The 25,705-nt window shown below is 39.4% G+C and overlaps 1 protein-coding gene and 1 pseudogene across 10 annotated transcripts in view; both read left to right on the forward strand.

The window, feature by feature from the left end:
• SMAP1 (small ArfGAP 1) overlaps nt 1–25,705 on the forward strand; it is a 184,750-nt gene that overhangs the window by 12,405 nt on the left and 146,640 nt on the right. The window lies entirely within an intron of this gene.
• On the forward strand, nt 14,549–15,378 carry LOC103883774 (annotated as a pseudogene).

Below are 25,705 nucleotides of genomic sequence, written 5' to 3' on the forward strand. Positions count from 1 at the left end.
CTAAAGAAGACCGGGCGCGGTGGCTCAAGCCTGTAATCCCAGCACTTTGGGAGGCCGAGATGGGCGGATCATGAGGTCAGGAGATCGAGACCATCCTGGCTAACACGGTGAAACCCCGTCTCTACTAAAAAATACAAAAAACTAGCCGGGCGAAGTGGCGGGTGCCTGTAGTCCCAGCTACTGGGGAGGCTGAGGCAGGAGAATGGCGTGAACCCGAGAGGAGGAGCTTGCAGTGAGCTGAGATCCGGCCACTGCACTCCAGCCTGGGTGACAGAGCAAGACTCCGTCTCAAAAAAAAAAAAAAACAAAAAAGAAAAACAGAATATCTAAAGAAATAATGCAACTTAATAATAAGACAAAGTTAAAACAAGCACTTGAATGTTCACAGCAGCTTTATTCGTAATAGCCAAACACTGGAAACAATTCAAATGTCTATCAGTTGATGAATGAATAAAGAAAATAGTACATTTGTACAGTGGAATAATGTTTTGCAATACAAAGCGATGAACTAGTGGATGAGTCATAAAAACATTCTGTTTAGCAAAAGAATCCATACACAAAAGACTATATAGTACAGATTACAAATACATGGTTTTCTTGTTTTTTTGTTTGTTTGTTTGTTTGTTTTTGAGATGGAGTCTCACCGTGTCTCCCAGGCTGGAGTGCAGTGGTGTGATCTCGGCTCACTGCAGCCTCCACCTCTCGGGTTCAAGTGATTTTCCTACCTCAGCCTCTCGAGTAGCTGGGATTACAGGCACGCACCACCACACCCAGCTAATTTTTGTATTTTTAGTAGAAACAGGGTTTCACCGTGTTGGCCAGGCTCGTCTCGAACTCCTAACCTCAGGTGATCCACCCGCCTTGGCCTCCCACAGTGCTGGGATTACGGGCGTCAGCCACTGCACCCAGCCATAATTACATGGAGTTCTATTAAATAAAGGGATAAAACTTATAGGGACAGAAAATAGGTCAGTGGTTGCTAAGGATTGGGATGAGGGAGTTTATTTAAACAAAATACAGTGCATAGGCTAGGAATGGTGGCTCACACCTCTAATCCCAGCACTTTGGGAGGCCAAGGCAGTTGGATCACTTGAGCCCAGAAATTCGAGGCCAGCCTTGGCAAAATGGCGAAACTCTGTCTCTACAAAAAGTAAAAAAAAAAAAAAAAAAAGGCTGGGTGTGGTAGCACGTGCCTGTGGTGCCAGCCACTTGGGAGGCTAAGGTAGGAGGATCTCCTGAAGAGGTCAAGGCTACAGTGAGCCTGATTGTGCCACTGCACTCCAACCTGGGCAACAGAGTAAGACCCTGTCTCAAAAACAAAAACAAACAAACAAAAGAAAAGACAAATACGTTGTTTACTTCTTTTGCTGATGTTAACAGTTACTGTAGATTATGTAGCAGTTTCTCAATTCTTTTATTTGAATTTTTGTAACATATACACTCCTAAAGTTTTTTTCGTCTTCCTTGAAAATAAATTTAATGGTCTGAGTAAAGACTTTGCAGAAGTGATACACTTCTTGATACTGGTTTAAAGAATGAAAAATCTTTGGTGCCTTTTTTGTGTGTGTGTTTTTTTTGTGTGTGTGCCAAGTCAATTAGAATACTAATGAGTGCTTTGAAAACATTATGGAAAACAGTGGTTTAATGTTTTTTTCTTGAGGACTTGTGTTAGTCATACACAGCTCTAAAGTTGCTTATGGAATCTTTAGAACATCAGGTTTTTTGGTGCCTCTAGGTGCAGGATTTTCTATTAGGTGCTAATAGGGCTGCAGGGATAACCAGTAGGGGTTCCTTTTTCATGACTAAGAGCAGCAAGCTCTCTAAGAAGCAAGTGTGGCGTATTTAGGTAGTATGTTAATGCAAGGTTTAGAGAAAATTTAAAATACAAATGAAATGGTTAGCTTTTTACAGGAGAAAAAAGATCAGGAAGACTATGGAACAATTTGTAAGAGAGTAAGATGGGTCTGAAATGTGAGGGGACAATTAGTTGATGAAGTCATTTGCTGAGAATAAGGATAGTGGGACATCATAGGGGATTTAAGGTTATTCTTTGCACAGAATTTTTTTTTTTTTTTTGAGATGGAATCTTCCTCTTCACCCAGGCTTGAGTGTAATGGTGCTATCTTGGCTCACTGCAACCTCTGCCTCCTGGGTTCAAGCGATTCTCTTGCCTCAGCCTCCCAGGTAGCTGGGATTATAGGCGCCCACCACCACACCCAGCTAACTTTTGTATTTTTAGTAGAGACGGGGTTTTGCCGTATCGGCCAGGCTGGTCTCGAACTCCTGACCTCAAGTGATCCACCTGCCTTGGCCTCCCCAAGTGCTGGGGATTACAGGCGTGAGCCAACATGCCCGGCCTTCTGCACAGAATATTGGCTAATAGTCAGTGTTTTAAAATACTTTAAAAATTTGTAAAAATAATCCCTCTCCACTGATTGGTATGTTTTCTAACTTTTGTGGTTGCATATACTGCTGCTACAAAGCTTTGTGTGCACACTTTTTTCTTCAGAATAAAATCTAAGGTCTATGTTAAAGAGTATACCAGATTAAAACCTGTTTGATCTGTATTGCCAGAAGTGTTGGGACCAGTTTACTTTCCCACCACTACTATCTAAAGAATGGCTAGGCGAGTGCTGTGGCTCATGCCTGTAATCCTAGCACTTTGGGAGGCTGAGGCGGGTGGATCACTTGAGGTCATGAGTACATAACCAGCCTCGCCAACATAGTGAAACCCTGTCTCTACTAAAAATACAAAAATTAGTCAGGCCTGGTGACACACGCCTGTAATCCCAGCTACTCGGGTGGCTGAGGCAGGAGAATCACTTGTACCTGGGAGGCAGAGGTTGCAGAGACTGGAGATCGTGCCACTGCACTCCAGCCTGGTGACAGAGTGAGACTCCATCTCAAAAAAAGAGTTGCTGACTTATTGTACCCGGCCTGTTACTGGGCATTTGTATTTTTAAAAGGCTTCCTTAATACAGTTGGTGAAAATGTTATACTATTTTGCATTTTCTTGATACTCTTACAATTGAACTTTTTTTTTTTTTTTTTTTTTTTGAGACGGAATCTCACTCTCTCATCCAGGCTGGAGTGCAGTGGCACGATCTCATCTTACTGCAGCCTCCGCTTCCTGGGGTCAAGCAGTTCTCTGCCTTAGCCTCCCGAGAAGCTAGGATTACAGGCGCCCGCCACCATGCCTGGATAATTTTTTTGTATTTTTAGTAGATGGGGTTTCACCATCTTGATCAGGCTGGTCTTGAACTCCTGACCTTGTGATTCACCCGCCTTGGCCTCCCAAAGTGTTGGGATTACAGGCGTGAGCCACTGCGAATATTGAACATTTTTATTGTGCTCATTGGTCATTTCTATTCTGTTAGGATTTGCCCCTATATTTTGGGAGGGTGGGATTGGCACCCTTTTCACATTTCTCTCTTGACCAGTCATTGGGCCAAGAGAACACAAAATTCCAGACAACATTCATTCTTCTGGGTATCCTGGTAGGCTGTACCATTCATCTCTATATTGCACCCATAAGACCGTGAATAAGTGGGTTGAGCATTTTGGAAAGATATTTTCAGTTTCTGATCTATATATATTTTTTAGTAATTATGGAATTGTTGAAAGTTTAGACATAGAAGAGACCTGTATGGTATCTATTCGAGTCTCCTATACTAGAGAGATAAAAGAGGCTAAATGACTTGTTCAAAGCAATGGAACGGTGAGAGAACATGGGAGTGAACCCAAGTCTTCTGGAAATCTGTCTGTTACTTTGTCAGGTCACATATTAATGTGTTACCCTTGACCTTCACAAAAGACAGCACCCAGCTTTTTAATCTTTTCATTCTCTTTAAATTCAGTCCGTGTGCACAGTGAGAAGGGAGGTAAATTGTGGGTTTTTATGCTTAATCAAACTGTTATCTATGTAATGGCAGTATATTAAGAAGATAATTAGTTATCAGAGTGAGCAAGGATTATCTATTATTTAACCAGTTTATTCAAACATAAATTTGGCAGTAATGTAAACATGTTTTCAAAATTTGGGATGATATTTGTTGTCATCTACAATGTTAACTAGGAACAAATGGTTATCTCTTGATATAAATCTGTAAATAGCGTGGAAAATAAGAGGTATTTGTAAATATTTTTGTGTTTGAGAGATTGTACAGATAGATGGAAAGCACTAGAGCATTGGTGAAGGGGTGAACAAAATAAAGAGGGCTTTACTGTACTTAATCAGATTTTTGAATATTTAAGCTGATTTTTTTTTTTTTTTTTTTTTTTTTTGAGACGAAGTCTCGTTGTGTCGCCCAGGCTGGAGTGCAGTGGCCAGATCTCGGCTCACTGCAAGCTCCGCCTCCTGGGTTTATGCCCTTCTCCTGCCTCAGCCTCCTGAGTGGCTGGGACTACAGGCGCCCGCCACCTCGCCCGGCTTGTTTTTTGTATTTTTTAGTAGAGACGGGGTTTCACCGTGTTAGCCAGGATGGTCTTCATCTCCTGACCTCGTGATCTGACCGTCTGGGCCTCCCAAAGTGCTGGGATTACAGGCTTGAGCCTCCGCGCCCGGCCGCTGATTTTTTTTAAGGATTCTTAGTCACCTGGGTAAAGAAAGAAATTTTAGATTTGACAAGGGGTAAACTTTAAGACCATCAGGTGAAACAAGGATTATGGATTCTTAAAAATTAGACTTCATTTCTCCTTTTATTTTATAACATACTAATGACCACCAAATCCTTAAATGATCACCAAAGTTCAACTTCTTTGCCAAAGTCAGCTAACACTTAAAATTTTCAGGGGAATGAATGCTGCATGTGTAGATTTTATTAGTTCCTTAAAGAACTTTCTAAGTTTTTCAGTGTCCTTATGGTATTTTGAACTTGTTTACATTTTTATTCCTTCTACCCAAGTTTACACGATAAAGTAAAAACACAGTAGTTATATGGTAATATTTCCTCTGTAGTATTCTTCCTCCAGTTGTCTGTGGGTTGGTAGTCACTGCTCTTCTCTTCTCTTTGAGAGGCAGGCTAGTTTGATAGGGAAAACATGGGCTGTGAAACCTCACTGCTGTTTTGAAGGCTCAGCTCTCCCACTGCTGGCTCTCATTTCTTTCTTTCCTTTCACTCCTTCCTTCTTCGTGGTAGGAGTGTGGTATTTAAACTTTATGAGCCCCAGTGTCATTACATGTAGAATGGTAATACCTGTGTCACAGGGTTGTGAGGATTGACTGAGCTCGTGAAGTAATGTCTGGCACAAAGTAAGGGTTTGATACATGAGTAGGTGTTTGGTAATTATGCCAGGTCTTAGTTTTTTTTGAGCACTCATTCATTTTATCACTTTGCAGGAAGCATTTGTGAATTATATTTTGTTTGGTAAAAAATGTAATTGAACAGATTCTGAGACTAGGCCAGTGCAAAAATACTTGATGGAAGCCTCAGGAAAATAAAGTAGTTAATACTTGTTTTTTTTTTTTTTTTTTTTTTTAACTTTTTATCTGCTGGTTCACTAGAGTAGACATTAGTGAGGGATGCACAGCAGAAGCCCTACCCTGTCCTGTCCTGAGGAGCCTTTACTTTAAAGAGGCAGACCATAAACACAGAGTGTATTCTGAAAAGGGTAGCACAAGCATTAGATGTTAAATAAATTCAGAGAAAATAAAAATCACCAAGAATGGGGGTTGGGGAAGGTTTTTAATAAAGGAGGTAGTTCTTGAGGAAGAGTGGAATCAAACTTAAAGGAGAATGGCAAAGTTATTTCATGTAGGAACAACCAGGTAAACAGGTTTGTGCATATACTTAGTGGACGTGCTTTGTACGTACCTTTCTGAAGGCAGGTGTAAGTACTGGGCAGAAATGTCCGGGAGAAAATAGACAAAGGGACAATTGTTGATTTGGGAGTTATCTGCATAGAAGTGTTTCCTAAAGTCCTATTACTCGAGTCAACACTTTTAACCAGAGGGTCAATGATGAAGACTTTGTAGAGAGGCGATGGGATGAAGTAGAATCGTCCCATTCTTTGTGAAGGAAGACTGCAAGGAAAACCAGAACAGAGAAGCCTTGGGAGAAGAGTTTTTTTTTGTTGTTGTTTTTTGACACAGAGCCTTACTTTGTCACCCAGGCTGGAGTGTAGTGGCATCACAATGGCTCACTGCAGCCTCAAACGCCTGGACTCAAATGATCTTCTTACCTCAGCCTCCCAGGTATCTCGGACTACAGATGTACGCCACCATGCCCAGCTCATTTAAGACATTCTTTTTGTAGAGACAGAGTCTTACTTGCTCTGTTGCCCAGGCTGGTCTCGAACTCTCAGCCTCAAGTGATCCTCCTGCCGTGGCCTCCCAAAGTGTTAGGATTATAGGCTGAGCCGTTGCACCCTGCCAGGGTTTTAAGTAGGGGATATGGTTAGGAAAATTAAATGCAATACAGAGGATCAAAGGAACTAGAAAAGGCCATTTGATTTTTGTATTTTTTGGTAGACATTAAAACTATTTTCTAAGCTCTTATGAAAATTTCTGTTGCAAAGCTAAACCCAAATTGCTTCAGTCTTGTTTTTTACCTGCTGTGCAGTGCAGTAAGATTTAAGAAAGTGAATCTTTAGTATTCTAATGCTCTTCTTAGGCAGTCCTTTGCCATTTTAAATGCCTTTGCCACGTCTCATTGCTTGTTTTGTTTTCTGTGTTTAGTTTACTTTTGAAACAAATGCTTAATTTCTCTTGGAATTCTGACAGCTTATGTGGTCTGTGAGGAAAATTGTTTGGAATTTGTTTTGTAGCGGAAGGAATGTTATTAATATAGGTGTAAACAGCCCTTGAAATAAGGCTTAATGGAACTTTTGTCAGAGTTACTTTGTTTTGTTTGAGGGATTATAGTTAACTCTTGAATAAACTGATATAGTTGACAAAAATTGGTTTCTGGGAGACTTGTCGGGGTATTTTTGAAAAAAATATGTTCTTTTTTTAGCACATTTGCTTTCTTATCTTACAGAAGTATAATTCTTTTTGTGTAAATGAATATAATAGTGTCTTTTGATTTAGTACAATTGGGCTTCTTAAATATTTGAATATGGTATATACCAAGTGGTGGTTTTATAACATATATCTGCCCTCTGCTGGTCAAAATGCATTATTGCTATGAATTTAATAACTAGTAATTTCTTTGACTGTAATAATACTCTGTAATTTCAAAAGTAGGCATAAAACTAAACTTGGGAAAAAATACCCTTTTCATTTGAAGAGAATACTCTCTTTGGGACAGTTCTGCACAATGAATTATTCTGCCCAAAATGCCAGTAGTGTCCTGATTGAGAAATATTGACCTAATATATTGATGATGATGATTTTTGCATTTTGGCTGTCTCTATGTGTTTTTTTAAGTTTCTCTGTAAGTTCTTGGTTTGTCCTGTTCAATGTGGAAGTCACTAGCCATAAGACTATTTAACCGAATTTAAACATTCATTTTCTTAGTTCCACTAGCCATATTTCTAGGCTTAATAGCCACTGTGGCTAGGAGCTAATGTGTTGGATAATGCAGATTATAGAATGTTTCCAGCATCATGGAAAGTACAGTTGGACAGTGCTGTTTTAATTTTTAAATTTTAAAAAGTGAGGATTATCATTTTAATGAAGTAATCATTTTCTTAAATTTGTGATGAATTTCTTTGCCATGCATTCTTTTCACATAACAGCAGTTTCTCAAAAAACAATTCCAATTAACCAAGGGAAATATATTTTGTGGGATTTTAGGTTATTAAGATTTTGTTGTACCATGCAATTTGCTGTAACATATATTTATTGCTGAATGATTATAGTACATTTTTCTCAATGTGGGGCATTGAGTATTTCTAGTATTTTGCTCCTCTGTTTTGAAGAGTTGTTAGGTTAAAAATAATGGTCATTTTTTTTGACACCATTTGGTTGAGATAATAGCTTCTTTACCCTTTTGGTGCATGTTTGGGATGGAAGGAAAGCTATAAATCAGAACATACGTAGAGAAACTATAATGTGTGAATCACAGTTGAATAGATGTTGGATGATTAAAGATTAAAAAATACATAGACACTTGATCCAGTTTCTCCTAATGGTAACATCTTGTAACATTATAGATGAATGTTACAATCGATATACTGATGTTGATACAACCCACCAATCTTACTGTGACTTCTACAGTTTTGCTTGTACGGTAATGTGTGTGTGTGTGTGTGTGTGTGTGTGTGTATTTTTATACAATTTTATCACAGGTGAAGATACATATATCTGCCACCATAGTCAAGATATGAACAGTTATATACCACAAGAATCTCTTGTGTTGCCCTGTTGAAACCACACACATTTTTCTCTGTCCCACCCCACCCATCCATTCCTAACCCATAGCATCCACGAATCTGTTTTTCACTTCCAAAATTTTGCCATTTCAAAAATGTTATATAAATAGAATCATGCAATATGCAGCCTTCTGGGATTGGCCTTACTCAGTGTAATTCCTTCAAGACACATCCAAGTTGTTGCGTCTGTTAATAGTTCTTTTCTTTTTATTAAATAGAATTTTGTGATATGTTTGTACTATAGTTTGTTTAACCATTCACCTGTTGAAGGACCTCTGAACTGTTTGTAGTTGTTTAGTATTAAAAATAAAGCTGCTGTTACATTTTTGTATAGATTTTTGTGTGGATGTAAGTTTTTATTTCTCTGATAAGTGCCCAGTAGTGCAGTTTGCTGGGTTGTATGGCGATTGCATGCTGAGATCCATAAAAAAAGTGCCAAACTTTTCCAAAGTGGTTGTACCATTTTATATATCTAATAATGATGTGAGCCATTTAGTTTCTCCATTTCTTTGCCAGCATTTGGTGGTGTGACTGTTTTTTATTTTAGTCATGTTAGATGTGTTGTAATAGTGATATTGGTTTCCATTTGGATTCTCCTAGTGGTTTATGGTGTTGAACATGTTTTCATGTGCCAGTTTTCACTCTGTATATCTTCTTCAGTGAAATGTCTGTTCATGTTTCATTTTCTAAATGGATTTTGTTTTTTACTGTTGAGTTTTGAAAGTGCTTTATATATTCTAGATACTAGTCCTTTGTCAGATATGTGCAAATACTTTTTCCTACTTTGTAGCTTATCTTTACATCCTCTTCACATGGTCTTTCATAGAAGAAAAGTTAATTTTGAAGAGGTTCAATTTATTAATTTTTTTTATGTACTGTGTTTTTAGCCAGTCTAAGTACAATTTGCCTAACCCTAGATCCTGAAGATTTTCTATGTTGTTTCCTAAAAGTTTTACAGAGATATGTTTTATATTTAAGTCCATGATCAATTTTGAGTTGCATTTTATATATGATACAAGGAATGGATCAAAGTTATTATTATTATTTTTTGCATGTGGATATATTTGATCCTTTGAGAACAATATTTTTTTTTTTTTTTGAAACAGAGTCTTACTCTATCACCCAGGCTGGAGTGCAGTGGTGTGATCTTGGCTCACTGCATACCCTACCTCCCAATCTGGTTCAAGTGATTCTCATGTCGTGCCTCAGCCTCCTGAGTAGCTGGAATTACAGGCATGTGCCACCATGCCTGGCTAATTTTTGTATTTTTTTTTTTTTTTTGAGACGGAGTCTCGCTCTATCGCCCAGGCTGGAGTGCTGTGGCCGGATCTCAGCTCACTGCAAGCTCCGCCTCCCGGGTTTACGCCATTCTCCTGCCTCAGCCTCCGAGTAGCTGGGATTACAGGCGCCCGCCATCTCGCCCGGCTAGTTTTTTGTATTTTTTAGTAGAGACGGGGTTTCACCAGGTTAGCCAGGATGGTCTCGATCTCCTGACATTGTGATCCACCCATCTCGGCCTCCCAAAGTGCTGGGATTACAGGCTTGGGCCACCGCGCCCGGCCAATTTTTGTATTTTTAGTAGAGATGGGGTTTCACCATGTTGGCAAGGCTGGTGTTAAACTCCCGACCTCAGGTGATCCACGTGCCTTGGTATCCCAAAGTGCTGGAATTACAGGTGTGAGCCACTGTGCCCGGCCTGAGAACCATTTCTTGAAAATATTAGTCTTTCTACTTTTGCACCTTTGTAAAAAAGTAAATTGACCATATATGTCCAGGAGGGAGCACTTCTGAAATTTATTATGTTCCATTGACCTGTTTCTCTGCCTTTATGCCAGTATTGTACAGTCTTTATTACTGTAGCTTCTTAATAAGTCTGGAAGTAAGGTAGTGTAAGTCTTCCAACTTTGTTATTTTTTTCAAAACTGTTATGGCTATTCTAGGTTACTTGAATTTTCATATGAATTTTAGAATCGCTTTGTCAGTTTCTACAACTAATCTTAGATTTCAATGGGGAATACTTTGAGTCTGTAGATCCATTTGAGAGATAATTGACATCTTTATTAATAGAGTCTTCCAATCTGAACAAAATATATCTCTCCAATTATTTAGATCTTATTTAATTTTGCTTGGCAGTATTTTATAGTTTTCAGTGTATGGGCCTTGCTTATTTTTTGTTAGATTTTTCCATAAGATTTTACTTTTTAATGCTATTGTAAAAGATGTTTTTAAAATTTTAATTTCTGATTATTACCGGTATGTAGAAATACCATAGGTTGCTGCACACTTACATCTTGCAACTTAGTTAACCTCACTTATTTGTTTTCATCGCTTTTTTCGTGGATTCTATCAGATCTCCTACCTAGACAATTACCATCCTCGAATAAAGGCAATTTTTGCTTTTTTTCCAATGTGAATACCTTTTATTTCCTTTTTCTTATTTTATTGCACTGAGTAGAATCTAGTAAAATGGAAGTGGTGAAAGTGGACTTGCTTGTCTTGTTCCTGATACTAAGGGAGAAAAGGTTCAGACTTTATCTTGTATGTAAAAGTCTTACAGATACCTTTTATCAGGTTGAGAAAATTTCCTTTGTTGCTAGTTTGCTGAGAATTTTCATCAGAAATGTATGTTGAATTTTATCAAATGCTTTTTTGCATCTTTCGAGATGATCATATAGTTTTTGAATTATTATTTTTTGTTTGTTTTTTGAGACAGAGTTTCGCTCGTGTTGCCCAGGCTGGAATGCAATGGTGTGATCTTGGCTCACTGCAACCTCCGCCTCCTGGGTTCAAGCGATTCTCCTGCCTCAGCCTCCTGAGTAGCTGTGATTACAGGCATGTACCACCGCGGCCCCCTAATTTTGTGTTTTTGGTAGAGATGAGATTTCTCCATCTTGGTCAGGCTGTTCTCGAACTCCCGACCTCAGGTGATCTGCTCGCCTTGGCCTCCCAAAGTGCTGGGATTACAGGCGTGAGCCACTGCACCCGGTCGTTTTTTAAATTCTTTAATATATTAAACTGCATTGTTTTTCACACATTAAACTTTGCATTCCTGGGAGAAACTATACTTGGTCATGATGTATTACCCTTTTATATATGTATTTGAATTTGATTTGCTATAATTTTACATATTTTCATGAAGGGTATTAAACTGTAGGTTTCATTTCTTGTGATATCTTTGTCTGGTTTGGTATCAGAATAGTTTTAGGCTCACAAAATGAATTAGGTAGTATTCTCCTCCTCCCCATTCCCCTCTTCCCCACTATTTTTTTCCCTCAATTTCTGGAGGAGTTTGTATAGAACTGATACTATTCCTTAATTGTTTGGTAGATTTCCCCAGTAAAGCTATCTGGGCCTTGAGTTTTTGTTTGTTTTTTGCTGAACAGATTCAGTTTATTTAATAGATACTAGGCCATTCAGGTTATCTTTTCCTTCTGGAGAGAGCTCATTTGTGTCTTTCAAGGAGTTGATGCACTTATAGCATAAAGTTGTTTATAATATTCCCTTATGATGATATCTCTAGAATCTGTAGTAATGTTGCATCTCTGTTTGCTGATATTGGTAGTTTGTATTTTCTCTCTTTCCTCTTCAGCCTGGCTAGAGATTTACTGATTTTATTGGTTTTTCAAATAATCAGTTTTTATTTTCATTGACTTTTTTGTTGCCTTTTGGTTTTCTTCTTCACTGATTTTTTTAATTTGTATGGGTACATATAATAGTAGGTGGATATATTTATGGGGTACATGGGATATTTTGATATGGGCATACAAAGTATAATAATCTCATCAGGGTAAATGAAGTTTCCATCACCTCAAACGTTTATCATTTCTTTATGTTACAAACATTCCAATTTTACTATTAGTTATTTTAAAATGTGTGATAAATTATTGTTGACTGTAATCACCCTGTTGTGTTATCAAATACTAGATCTTATTCATTCTAACTGTATATTTGTACCCATTAACCATCTCAATTCTGTGGCCTTCTGCACCAACCTCTTCCCAGTTTCTAGTAATCATCATTCTACTCTCTATCTCCGTGAGTTCAGTTGTTTTAATTTTTAGCTCCCATAAGAGTGAGAATGTGAGAAGTTTGTCTTTCTGTGCCTGGCTTATTTCACTTAACATAACGTCCTCTAGTTCCATCCATGTTGTTGCAGATGACAGGACCTCATTCGTTTTTATTGCTGAATATAGTACTCCATTGTGTATATGTACCACGTTGTCTTTATGCGTTCCCCTGTTGATGGACACTTAGGTAGCTTCCAAATGTTGGCTATTGTGAATAGCACCACAATAAACATGGCCATGCAGGTATCTCTTCAGTATAATTATTTCCTTCCTTTTGGGTATATACCTAGCGGTGAGATTGCTGGATCATATGGTAGGTCTATTTTTAGTTTTTTTGAGGAATCTCCATACTGTTCTTCATAGTGGTTGCACTAATTTGCATTCCCACCAACAGTGTCCAAGGGTTCCCTCTTCTCCACATCCATGCTGGCATTTGTTATTTTCTGTCTTTTGCTTAAAAACCATTTTAACTGGAGTGAGATGATATCTTATTGTAGTTTTAATTTGCATTTCTCTGATAATCAGTGATGTTGAGTACCTTTTCATATACCTGTTTGCCATCTATATGATTTCTTTGGAGAAATGTCTGATTAGATCTTTTGCCCATTTTAAAATCAGGTTATTATATTTTTTCCTATGGAGTTATTTGAGCTCATTATATATTCTGGTTATTAATCCCTTGTCAGATGGAGAGTTTGTAAATATCTTATCTCATTTTATGGGTTGTCTCTTTACTTTGTTGATTGTTTCCTTTTTTGTGCCAAAGCTTTATAACTTGATGTGATCCCATTTGTCCATTTTTGCTTTGGTTGCCTGTGTTCGTGGGGTACTGCTCAAGAAATTTTTGCCTGGGCAGAGTTTCCCCAATGTTTTCTTTTAGTAGTTTCATAGTTTGAGGTCTTAGATTTAAGCCTTTAATCTATTTTGACTTGAATTTTGTATATGGTAAGAATTACGGGTCTAGTTTTATTCTTCTGCATATGCATATCCAGTTTTCCCAGTACCATTTATTGGAGAGACTGCTCTTTACCCAATGTATGTTCTGGGCCCCTTTGTCAAAAATGAGCTCACTGTAGATGTATGGATTTATTTCTGGGTTTTCTATTTGATTCCATTTGTCCATGTGTCTATTTTCTTTCTTTCTTTTTTTTTTTTTTTGAGACGGAGTCTCGCTCTGTTGCCCAGGCTAAAGTGCAGTGGCGTGATCTCGGCTCACAGCAATCTCTGCCTGCTGGGTTCATGCCATTCTCCTGCCTCAGCCTCCTGAGTAGCTGGGACTACAGGCGCCCACTACCACACCTGGCTAATTTTTTGTATTTTTAGTCGAGACGGGGTTTCACCGTGTTAGCCAGGATGGTCTTGATCTCCTGACTTCATAATGCACCTGCATCTGCCTCCCAAGTGCTGGGACTACAGGCGTGAGCCACTGCGCCCAGCCTGTGTGTCTGTTGTTATGCCAGTACCATGCTGTTTTGGTTACTATAGCTCTGTACTATGATTTGTTTTTGTTTTGGTAGGCCGTTTTAGAAGATCTGTAGTATAATTTGAAGTCAGGTAATGTGATTCCTCCAGTTTTGTTCTTTTTGCTTTGGGTTGCCTGGGCTATTCTGGGTCTTTTGTGGTTTCATGTAAATTTTAGGATTTCTGTGAAGAATGCATTTTTTTTTTTTTTGTTTGTTTGTTTGTTTTTTTTAAAGACAGAATCTTGGTCTGTCGCCAGGCTGGAGTGCAGTGGTGCAATATCCGCTCACTGCAACCTCTGCCTCCCAGGTTCAAGCGATTCTCCTGCCTCAGTCTCCTGAGTAGCTAGGACTACAGGTGTGTGCCATTACTTACAGCCAGCTAATTTTTGTATTTTTAGTAAAGGCAGGGTTTCACCATGTTGGCCAGGATGATCTCCATCTCTTGACCTCATGATCCACCCGCCTTGGCCTCCCAAAGTGCTGGAATTACAGGCATAAACCACCTTGCCTGGCCATCATTGTGTTTTAATAGGGATTGCATTGAATCGTAGATTGCTTTGGGTAGTATGGACATTTTAACAATATCAGTTCTGATAGGTGGAGAGGCCAGGTTGGCTAAAGCTTTTGCCTCCAGCTTTGCAAAATGACATTGGGGGAAGGATGGAGGGGTTGAGAAAATGAAAAACTGTGAGACCTGGAAGTTGATTTGAGACTCATACATTTAAAGCAAAATTGGTTAAAAATGTGAGGGGTTTCTTGGATATCACTCAAAGTATTGAAGATGACCCAGCTCTGGATACCCAGCTTCTCTTAACATTATTCACTAGAAGCTCATTTTAGACCCTGATTCTTTTTCCTACAGTCGTCATAGAAAGTCTTCTCTTGTTTATTCATGTTGTGTTACTTTTAGCGTTTTTAACAGATGTGGTTTGTTCTTACCCTAACCTAAATGAAGACAGGTGCCCAGGATACTACACCAACTCTCTTAAAGTTCAAATGGTCGTAATCCTTGGGAAAGTTATTTTGTGGTGGATATTCCATTTACATCTTGAATGGTACATCCAGTATCACCACAGCAAAGTCAGAAATCGAGGCTATAACTTGATCTACTGATGTATAAGGCATCTCAAGAAATTTGCATTAATGATACTCTCCACTGGTAACAATAATTATCTTCATACTGTGTTGCAGCAATTCCTTCCTGGAACCCAGCAGATCAGATTATATCTTGATCTCCTTCTGGACATCCTGGCTCTGGAGCTGATCTGTTTTCTGATGTGTCTGCTCGTTTACACAGTGAAAATCTGGAAATTTAATAAAGCTAAATCATATCCTGATGTACTTGAAGAGGGAAAAATCTATACATAACCCAGCAGTATTACCTTGGAAACTGGATTCAGAACTATTTGAAACCTAGAAGAAATTGTTGAAAAGCAAGGAGACATAGTAGTATATATGAAGTGACACAATGAAGTGTTGAGTGACTGTTGACTCTCACTTCCTTGGACCTAGCCTGTTAGCCAAGTAGAATGTGAGAGGCTCACAGTCTTGACAGCAATTGCAGAGGAATCCAGAGTAATCTCATGAGCTGCTATAGAGAATTGCAGCTTTTGCTGAATAACATTTTATAATTTTTGTTGGAAACCTGAATTTGGTTCTCACCTGTGTAACTGTATACTATATAGGGTTTGGGGGTAAAGGTACCTTGTAGACGCCTTGATAACTTGAGGATAATGTCTGTTGTTTACTTTTTTGAAATTATTTAACTGCTTGGTTTGTCTTAGGATCAAAGGTATAATTTAAACAAAACAACAAAAATCCAATGTTGAATCTTTCAATCCATGAACATGGAATATATTTCAGTTTTTGTGTGTGTCTTTTTCAGTTTCTTGCATCAATGTTTTATTCTATTCATTCTGGAGATCTTTCATTTCTTTAACTTTATTTATCTCACTGTATTTGTAGCTATTGTAATGGAATTACCTTCTTGATTGCTTCTTCTCATTGTTTGCTCTTGACAAGTAGAAATGCTACTGATTTTTGTATATTGATTGTGTATCCTACAACCTTACTGAATTTGTTTATTCTAATAGTTTTTTTGGTAGAGTCTAATTTTTTCGAAATATAAGATCATATTACCTGCAGACAAGGATACTTTGACTTTTTCCTTTCCAAATTGGATGCCCTTTCTTTCTCTTGTCTGATTGCTCTAGCTAGACATTGTTTGACTGTTATGTTGAATAACAGTAGTGATAGTGGGCATCCTTGTCTTGTTCCAGGTCTTCGAGGAAAGGCTTTCAGTTTTTCCCCATTCAGTATGATACTAGCTGGGGGTGTGTCATATATGGCTTTTATTGTGTTGAGATATGTTCCTTCCATACTCCATTTTTTTGGAGATTTCTATCATAAAGGGATGTTGAATTTTATCAGAATCTTTTTCAGTATCAGTTGAAATGATTATTTGGTTTTTGTCCTTTGGTCTGTTGATATGATGTATCACATTGGTTATTTGGCATATGTTGAACTATCATTGCATCCTTGGGATAAATCCCACTTGATCATGATGAATGATCTTTTTAATATGTTGTTTAATTTGGTTTGCTAGTATTTTGTTGAGGAATTTTGCATCAGTGTTCATCAGGATATTGACTTCCTTTTCTTTGATGTGTTTGTCTGGTTTTGGTATCAGGGTGATACTAGCCTTGTAGAATGAGTTTGGAAGTATTCCGTCCTCCTCTATTTGTCAGAATAGTTCGAGTAGGATTGGTATTCTTCTTTAAATGTTTGATAGAATTCAGCAGTGAAGCCATTGGGTCCTGGACTTTTCTTTGTTGGGATACTTTGTATTACAGCTTCAATCTCATTTCTTGTTATTAGTCTATTTAGATTTTGGATTTCTTTGGTTTAATTTTGGTAGATTGTATGTGTCTAGGAAATTATCCATTTAATCTAGCTTTTCCAATTTATTGGCATATAGTTTCTCATAGTAGCCTCTAATGATCGTTTGAATTTCGGCAGTATTGGTTGTAATGTCTCCTTTTTCATCTCTGATTTTATTTATTTGTGTCTTCTTTCTTCGTCTGGCTTATCTTTTGCTTAGCTTTAAAAAAACCCCAGCATTTTGTTTCATTGATCTTTTGTATTTTTTATTTCAATTTCTTTTATTTCTGCTCTGATCTTTATTATTTCTTTTCTCCTGATTTTGGGCTTGGTTTGCCTTTGCTTTGCTAGTGTTTAAAGCTGCATCATTATGTTATTTATTTGAAGTCTTCTGCTTTTGTAATGTAGGCGCTTATTACTATAAACTTTTCTGTTAGTACTGCTTTTGCCTTATCCTACAGGTTTTTGTATGTTGTGTTTTTATTTTTATTTGTTTCAAGACATTTAAAATTTCCTTTTAAATTTCTTCATTGATCCCTTGGCCGTTCAGGAGAATACTATTTAATTTCCATGTTTGTATAGTATACATAATTCTTCCTGTTACCGATTTCTAGTTTTATTCTATCGTGGTCAGAGAAGATATTTGATGTGAATTCAGTTTTTTTGAATTTTAAGAGTTGTTTTGTGACTCAGCATATAGTCTGTCCTTGAAAATGATCCATGTGCTGAGGAGAAGAATGTGTATTCTGCAGCTGTTGGATGAAATGTTTTGCAGATATCTGTTAGGTTCATTTTGGTCTATAGTTCAGATTAAGTCCAATGTTTCTTTGTTAATTTTCTGTCTGGATGATCTGTCTAATGCTGAAAGTGGGGTATTGAAATCTCCAGCTGTTAACTTGGGGTTTATCTTTGTCTTTAGCTCTAGTAATATTTGGTTTATATATTTGGGTTTTACAGTGTTGGGTGCATATATATTTACAATTGTTACATCATCTTGCTGAGTTGACCCCTTTATCATTATAAAATGACCTTTATCTCTGTAGTTTTTCTCTTGAAATCTGTTTTGTCCCATATAAGCTACTCCTGCTCTTTTTTGATTTCTATTTGCATGCACTATCTTCTTCCCTCAGTTTATTTTCAGTCTTTGTGTGTTATTATAGGTGAAGTGTGTTTCTTGTAGGCAATAGATCATTGGATGTTGCTTTTTTATCCATTTAGCCACTGTTTGTCTTTTGATTGGAGAGTTTAATTCATTTACATTCAATGTTATTGATATGTAAGGACTTAATACTGCCAATTTGTTATTTGTTTTTTCTGTGGTCTGCTCTTCCTTTTTTCTTTTTTTTTTTTTTCCGTTTGAGACAGAGTTTCACACTGTTGCTGGGGCTGGAGTGCAGTGGCGCGATCTCGGCTCACTGCAACCTCCGCCTCCTGGGTTCAAGCAATTCTCCTGCATCAGCCTCTTGAGTAGCTGGGATTACAGGTGCCCGCCACCACGCCCAGCTAAATTTTTTGTATTTTTAGTAGAGACGGGGTTTCACCGTGTTGGCCAGGCTGGTCTCGAACTCCTGACCTTGTGATTTGCCTGCCTTGACCTCCCCAAGTGCTGGGATTACAGGCGTGAGCCACCACGCCCGGCAGCTTCTTGTCTTTTCATGAAGATGATTTTCTCTGGTGGTATGTTTTAATTCATTGCTTTTTATTTTTTATGTATCTTGTGTAGGTTTTTTTGGCTTGATGTTACCATAAGGCTTGCAAATAACATAATCCATTATTTTAAACTGATGATAACTTAATATTAATTGCAAAAACAAGCAAAGAGAAAACTAATAAAACCTCTACACTTTAAGTTCATCCCTTCCACTTTTAAACTTTTGGTTATTTCTATCTTATTGCATTGTCTGTGTCTTGAAAAGATGTAGTAATTTTTTGATAGGTTCATCTCTTGGCCTTTCTGCTAAAGATATGAGCAGTTTATACACCACAATTACAGTGCTGCAATATTCTGTTTTTTTTTTAATGTGCTTACTATTACCAGTGAGCTTTTTACTTTAAGATGATTTCTTATTGTTTGTTAACATCCTTTTCTTTCATATTGAAGAACTTCCTTCAGCATTTCTTATAGAACATGTCTGGTGTTGATGAAATCTCTTAGCTTTTGTTTGCCTGGCAATGTCTATTTCTCCTTCACTTGAAGGATATTTTCCCTTGATATACTATTCTAGGATAAAAGTTTTTTCCTCCAGCACTTTAAACTTTTTCCTGGCGTGTAAGGTTTCCTCTGAGACATCTGCTGCCAGAGGTATTAGAGCTCCTTTGTATGTTATTTGTTTCTTTTATCTTCATTTAAGATCCTTTATCTTTGACATTCAAAAATTTGGTAATTAAATGTCTTGAGGTAGTCTGATTTCGGTTAAATCTGTAACCTCTCTGTACTTTTGAATTGTGATATTTTTGTCTAGGTTTGGAAAATTCTCTGTTATCATCCCTTTGAATGAGCCTTCTACCCTATCTCTCTACCTCCTTGTTAGGCCACTGACTATTAGATTTGCCATTTTAGGACTGTTTTCTAGATTTCGTAGGCATGCTTCATTCTTTTTTATCCTTTTATTCTTTTGTCTCTTCTGACTGTATTTTGAAATAGCCTGTTTCAAGCTTACGAATTATTTCTTCTGCTTGATCAATTCTGTTGAGAGACTCTGATGCATTCTTCAGTATGTCAGTTGAATTTTTCAGGTTCAGAATTTCTTCTTGATTTTTAAGTTATTTCAATCTCTTGTTAAATTGATCCAATAGAATTCTGAATTCCTTCTCAGTGTTATGTTGAGTTTTGTTGAGCTGCGTCAAAACAGCTGTTTAGAATTCTCTGCCTGGAAGGTCACATATCTCTGACACTCTGGGATTGATCATTTGTGCCTTATTTAGTTCATTTGGGGAGGTCATGTTTTCTTGGATGGTCTTGATGCTTGCGGATGTTTGTTGATGTCTGGGCATTGAAGAGTTAGATATTTATTGTGGTCTTTGCTGTCTAGGCTTGTTTGTCCTCATCCTTCTTAGGAAGGTTGTCCAGCTATACAAAGGAATTGAGTGTCCTGATCTAAGTCTTTGTTCACTACAGCTGCATCTGCATTAGGGGGAACACAGACTCTTGCAGACCAGTAGAGGTACTGCTTTGGTGGTTTTAGGTGAGATCTGAGAGAATCCCCTGGATTACCAGGCAGAGACTCTTGTTTTCTTCCCTTACTTTCCTCCAAACAAATGGAGTTTCTCTCTCTGTGCAGAGTCTCCTGTGGCTGAGGGAGGGGTGAAACAAGTACCCATGTGACCACCACCACTGGGACTGTGCTGGATTAGACTTGAAACCAGCATAGCACTGAGTCTTACCCAGGACCTGTGGCGACCACTGCCTGGCTACCACTGATGTTCACTCAAGGCCCAAGGGCTCTTCAGTCAGCAGGTAGTGAATCCAGCCTGGCTTTTATCTTCCCTTCAGGACAGCGAGCTCCCCACTGGCCCAAGGTGGGTCCAGAAATGTCTGAGAACCAGGGCCTGGAGTCAGGAATCTTAGGAATCTGCTTAATGCTCTGTTCTGCTGTGGCTGAGCTGACATCCGAGCTGCAAGATAAAGTTCTTTCTGTTCTTCCTCTCCTTTCTTCAAGTAGGAGTCTTTCCTTGTGACCACCACCACCCAAGGCCTGTGGTGAGTGCTGCCTCGCCACTGCTGATGTTCATTTAAGACCCGAGGGCTCTTCAGTGAGTTTGTAGCAAATGTTGCCTGGCCTGGGTCTCTCCCTTCAGGGCAGTGGGCTCCTCTTTGGCCCAGGGTGGGCCCAGAAATGCCATCCAGGAGCCAAGGCTTGGAATCTGGGATCCTAGGAGCCTGCTTGGTGCTCCACCCCACTGTGACTTAGCTGGCAACCAAGCTGTAAGACAAAGTCCCCTTTATTATTCCCTTTCCTTTCCTCAAGCAGAAGGTGATATGGTTTGGATATTTGTCACACCCAAGTCTCGGGTTGAGATGTTGTAATCCCCAATGTTGGAGGTGGGGCCTGGTGGGAGGTTTGTGGGTCACAGGAATGGATTCCTTGTAGCTTCGTGCTGTTTTTGAGATAGTGAGTGAGTTCTCATGAGATATGATTATTTAAAAGTGTGTGGCACCTCCCTCTGCCCCTTGCTCCTTCTTTTGCCATACGGCCTGCAAGCACCTACTTCACCTTCTCTCATGAGTAAAAGCTCCCTGAGACTTCCCCAGAAGCCAAGCACATGCTGGTGCCATAATTGTATAGCCTGCAGAACAGTGAACCAATTAAACCTCTCTTCTTTTTTGAGACGGTCTCACTGTCATCCAGGCTGGAGTGTAGTGGCGTGATCTCGGTTCACTGCAACCTCCACCTCGCAGGTTCAAGCAATTCTTGTGCCTCAGCCTCCAGAGTAGCTGTGATTACAGGTATGTACCACCATGCCTGGCTAATTTTTGTGTTTTTAGTAGAGACTGAGTTTCACCATATTGGCTAGGCCGGTCTCAAACACCTGGCCTCAAGTGATCCACCCACCTTGGCCTCCCAAATTGCTGGGATTATAGGCGTGAGCCACGGCACCCGGCCTAAACCTCTTTTCTTTGTAAATTACCCAGCCTCACGTATTTATTTATAGTAACACGAGAGTGACCTAATAGAGAAGGAGTCTATCCCCATAGCCAGCACAGCTGTGAACATGCTGGGTCATGCTTGAAGTCTGCATGGCACTAGGTCTTACCCAAGACCTGCAGCAAGTTCTACCTGGCTACTAGCAAATACCAGCAAGTATTACTTACTGGTATTTATTCAAGACCCAGGGGCTCTTTAGTCAGCAGGTAAGGGATCCTGCCAGAACTGTGTCCTTCCCTTCAAGGTAGTGGGTTCCCTTCTGGCCCAGGGTGTGTCTAGAATTGTCATCGGGGAGCTAGGTCCTGGAATGGGGGCCTCAGGACTCTGCCTGGTGCCCCATTCTCTTGAGGATAAGTTGGTATCCAAGTTGCAAGACAAAGTCCTCTTTACCCTCCCCTCTTCTCTCCTCACGCAGAAGGAAGGAGTCTCTCCTAGAGCTGTGAGCTGTGCACCTGGGATTGGGGGAGTGGTGATGCAAGCACTCCCTTGGCTGCCCCAGCTAGTGTCTCAGCTCACTGCATCCTCCACCTCCTAGGCTCAAGCAATCCTCCTACCTCAGCCTCCCTAGTAGCTGGGACTACAGGCACACACCATCATGCCTGGCTAATTTTTTTGTGTTTTTGGTAGAGACAGGTTTTGCCATGTTGCCCAGGCTGGTCTTGAACTCCTGAGCTCAAGTGATCCACCCCGCTCTGGATCACAGGCGTGAGCCACCATGCCTGATCTGGTATCTTTCTAGGTCACGTGAACCCCAAGTCCACTGGCTCCAAGCCCAGCACAACACCAGGACTTGCCTAGGAATTGCAGTCCTTGTGGCCAAGACTGCCTTTCAAGTTTATTTAAGACCCCAGAGTGCTTTAGCATGCACTGGTGGGCCTAGCCAGAACTCAGGTTCTTACTGCTGGGATGAATGATTTTCCTCTGGTTAGGGCTGGTATAATAGTTCCTTCCTTGGCCCCCAGCTGATTTCTGCCCTGTGTCACTTCCCACCATGACTGGCAGGACTGAGTTTCAATGCAGAGTCCCACAATCACTGTGCTCTCCCTTCCCCAAGCACACAGATTCTCTCTCCGTGCCATACAGCTGCTGCCCAGGGGGTTGAGGCGGGTGGTGTAGGCAATTCAAAACTGTCTTTCCTAACCAGTGCCCCTTTTCTCAATATGATATTAAAACCAGATACTTTGGTTCTTATGAAGGTGATTTCTTGTGTGGATAGTTGTTCAATTTGGTGTTCCTGCAGGGGAGATGATTATTGGTTCTGTTTGGTCTTCTTGCTCTGCCTCCTCCTACTTCATTGATTACTTTCCTGACCTTTATTTCACCTTTGTTTTCAAAATGTGTTTTAGTATGGCAAAAAGTTCTAGGTTGACAGTATTTTACTTTCAGTACTTTTAAGATGTTTTGCTGTTTGTGAGTTTCCATTGATTTTGTGAGAAATCTGTCATCATTATATGTTCCTTTGTCCGTAATGCCTTTTTCCCCAGCTTCTTTTAAGATTTTTTTCTGTTTATCCTTAGTTTTAATCAGTTGGATTATGAATTGTCTTTTGGTAGCTTTCCTCATGGTTTTTTTTTTTTTTTTTTTTTTTTTTTTGTGAGCTGTGCCACCTGGGATTGGAGGGAGTGGTGTTTTTAGTAGAGACGGAGTTTCACCACATTGGCCAGGCCGGTCTCAAACTCCTAGCCTCAAGTGATTCACCTGCCTTTGGGGTTCCTTTGAGGTTCTTGGTTCTATGGGTTTATAGTTTTCAATGCATTTGGAAAAAATTCTGCAATTATTTTACTTTTTTTGCCACCCCCGCTTAATTTGGGGATTCCAAGTAAAAGTTAATTAGGTTGCTGAAATTGCTGCACAGCTCAGTTATATGCTTTTTTATTTTTATTTTTCTGAGGGGGGGTCTGTTTATTCTTTGTTTCATTTTAGATAGTTGCTATTGCTTTGTCTTCACATTCTTTTTTTTTTTTTTTTTTTTTTTTTTGAGACGGAGTCTCGCTCTGTCGCCCAGGCTGGAGTGCAGTGGCCGGATCTCAGCTCACTGCAAGCTCCGCCTCCCGGGTTCCCGCCATTCTCCTGCCTCAGCCTCCCGAGTAGCTGGGACTACAGGCGCCCACAACCGCGCCCGGCTAATTTTTTGTATTTTTAGTAGAGACGAGGTTTCACCGTGGTCTCGATCTCCTGACCTTGTGATCCGCCCGCCTCAGCCTCCCAAAGTGCTGGGATTACAGGCGTGAGCCACCGCGCCCGGCCCTTCACATTCTTTTAACAGTTTTTTCTTCTTGATTGTCTCATCTCTTAATTCTGTCCAGTGTAGTTCTTATCCCAGTCATTATAGTTTGCATCTTATAGAAGTTTGATTTGGGTGTTTTGTGTCCACAAACACATGCACTTCATGCCTCTTCACATGTTTAACCTTTCTTTCTTCTTCTTCTTCTTCTTTTTTCTTTTTTGAGGCAGAGTCTGGCTCTATTGCCCAGGCTGGAGTTGAGTGGTGTGATCTCAGCTCACTGCAACCTCTCAGGCTCAAGCCATCCTCCCACCTCAGCCTCCTGAATAACTGGGACTACAGGTGCACACCACCACACCTGGTTTATTTTTGTATTTGTTATAGAGACAGGTCTCGGCCCTGTTGCTCAGGCTGGTCTCGAAATCCTGAGTGCAAGCAGTTCACCTGCTTTGGCCTCCCAGAGTACTGGGATTACACGCATGAGCCACTGTGCCTGGCCACATGTTCACTCTTTCTTATAGCTTCTTGAACATATAGAAGTCAATGATAATGGATTTTGTGCCTTGCCTGCTAATTCAATCATCAGTGTAATTTGAGGGTTTGTTTCAATTGATTGACTTTCCTCCTTTTTATAGATTATGTTTTCCTTTTTTCATGACTGTTTTTTTTTGGAGACAGAGTCACCCTCTGTCACCCAGGCTGGAGTTCAGTGACACGATCTTGGCTCACTGCAACCTCTGCCTCCCAGGGTCAAGTGATTCTCCTGCTTCAGCCTCCCAGGGAGCTGGGATTACAGATGCCTGCCACCATGCTCAACTAAGTTTTGTATTTTTAGTAGAGACAGGGTTTGTATGTTGGCCAGATTTGTCTTGAACTGACCTCAAGTGATCCGCCTGACTTGGCCTCTGAAAGTGCTGGGATTACAGGTGTGAGCCACTGTGCTCAGCCAGCCTTTTTCAATTGAATGCTAGATATGGTGAATTTTGTTTATCGGTTCCTGATATTTTTGTATTTTTATAAATATTTATCATCTTTTTTCTTGGATGCAGTTAAGTTACTTGGAAATAGCCTGACTTTTTCAGATCTTGCTTTTAAGCTTTACTAGGTGAGACTACAGGACTTTATAGAATTAATTTCTCCATTAGTGAGGCAAAAATTCTTCCGAATACCACATCTGATGATTCATTAATAATAAAGTTTTCAAGTTAGTTTCCTCTAATTGTTTTGGGTGGCATTTTCCCTACCTTGTGTAGTTTCCTCACACGTGCGCCAATCAGTACTCAATTGAATACTCAAGTGATGACCTTTTGCATATTTAAGGAGTTTCCTCTCTGTGCATCTCTCTCCTCTTGCATGCTGCCTTGTGAAATTCAGCCACCTTAGTCTTTGTGAACTCCCAGATCCATTTCCTGGAATTAGGGAGGCCACTGGGCTGCCCCTGGATTTATCTTCCCTTTGCCATGGCCTGGACACTTTCCCTGGACAGTAAGCTGAGTTCATTGTAAGGCTCTCACCTAGTTTGTTTTCCATATCTTGATTTCCAGTTTTTTCAGGAATGTGTTATATATTTTGTTTGGATTTAAAGTTGCTTTAGTCGATTGGGCAAATTTCAATGTATGTTCCTTCATATTTTGGTTAGAAAATAGAACTCAATATAGTATTTTAATAGAAAAAAGGTATGAAAAGAAAATTACTTTTAAACCCCTTGTTTCTTTTTATTGAAACTTACATTTTTCCTGGGCTCATTGAAGAGAATAGTTATATTTAAATTTATTTATAACATCTGTCCTCATGTGATTTTTAGAGCTACTAACAAAATACAGGGGAAAATGAAAACTATTGATGTTACTAGTACCCTTCTGTTGCAGTGAAAGCTTGATACTGCTAAGTAAATGATACAAAACAAGTTAATCCATTACTCCTCCTGATTCTCTAAAGTCTAAATCAACTTATAGAGGAAATCTCCTGTGATGTGCTGTGCTCTTCATATGTAAATTTGATGTTACTTTGCTGACTGCTAATATCACAGATTTTTTTCAAGTCAAAACGTTTGGTTATATTCTGCAGCAAGTTATTTAAATTGTCCGTGTTTCAAATAACATCTCATTCCAT

Source organism: Papio anubis, chromosome 6, assembly GCF_008728515.1.
Source record: "Papio anubis isolate 15944 chromosome 6, Panubis1.0, whole genome shotgun sequence".
Taxonomy (NCBI): Eukaryota; Metazoa; Chordata; class Mammalia; order Primates; family Cercopithecidae; genus Papio; species Papio anubis.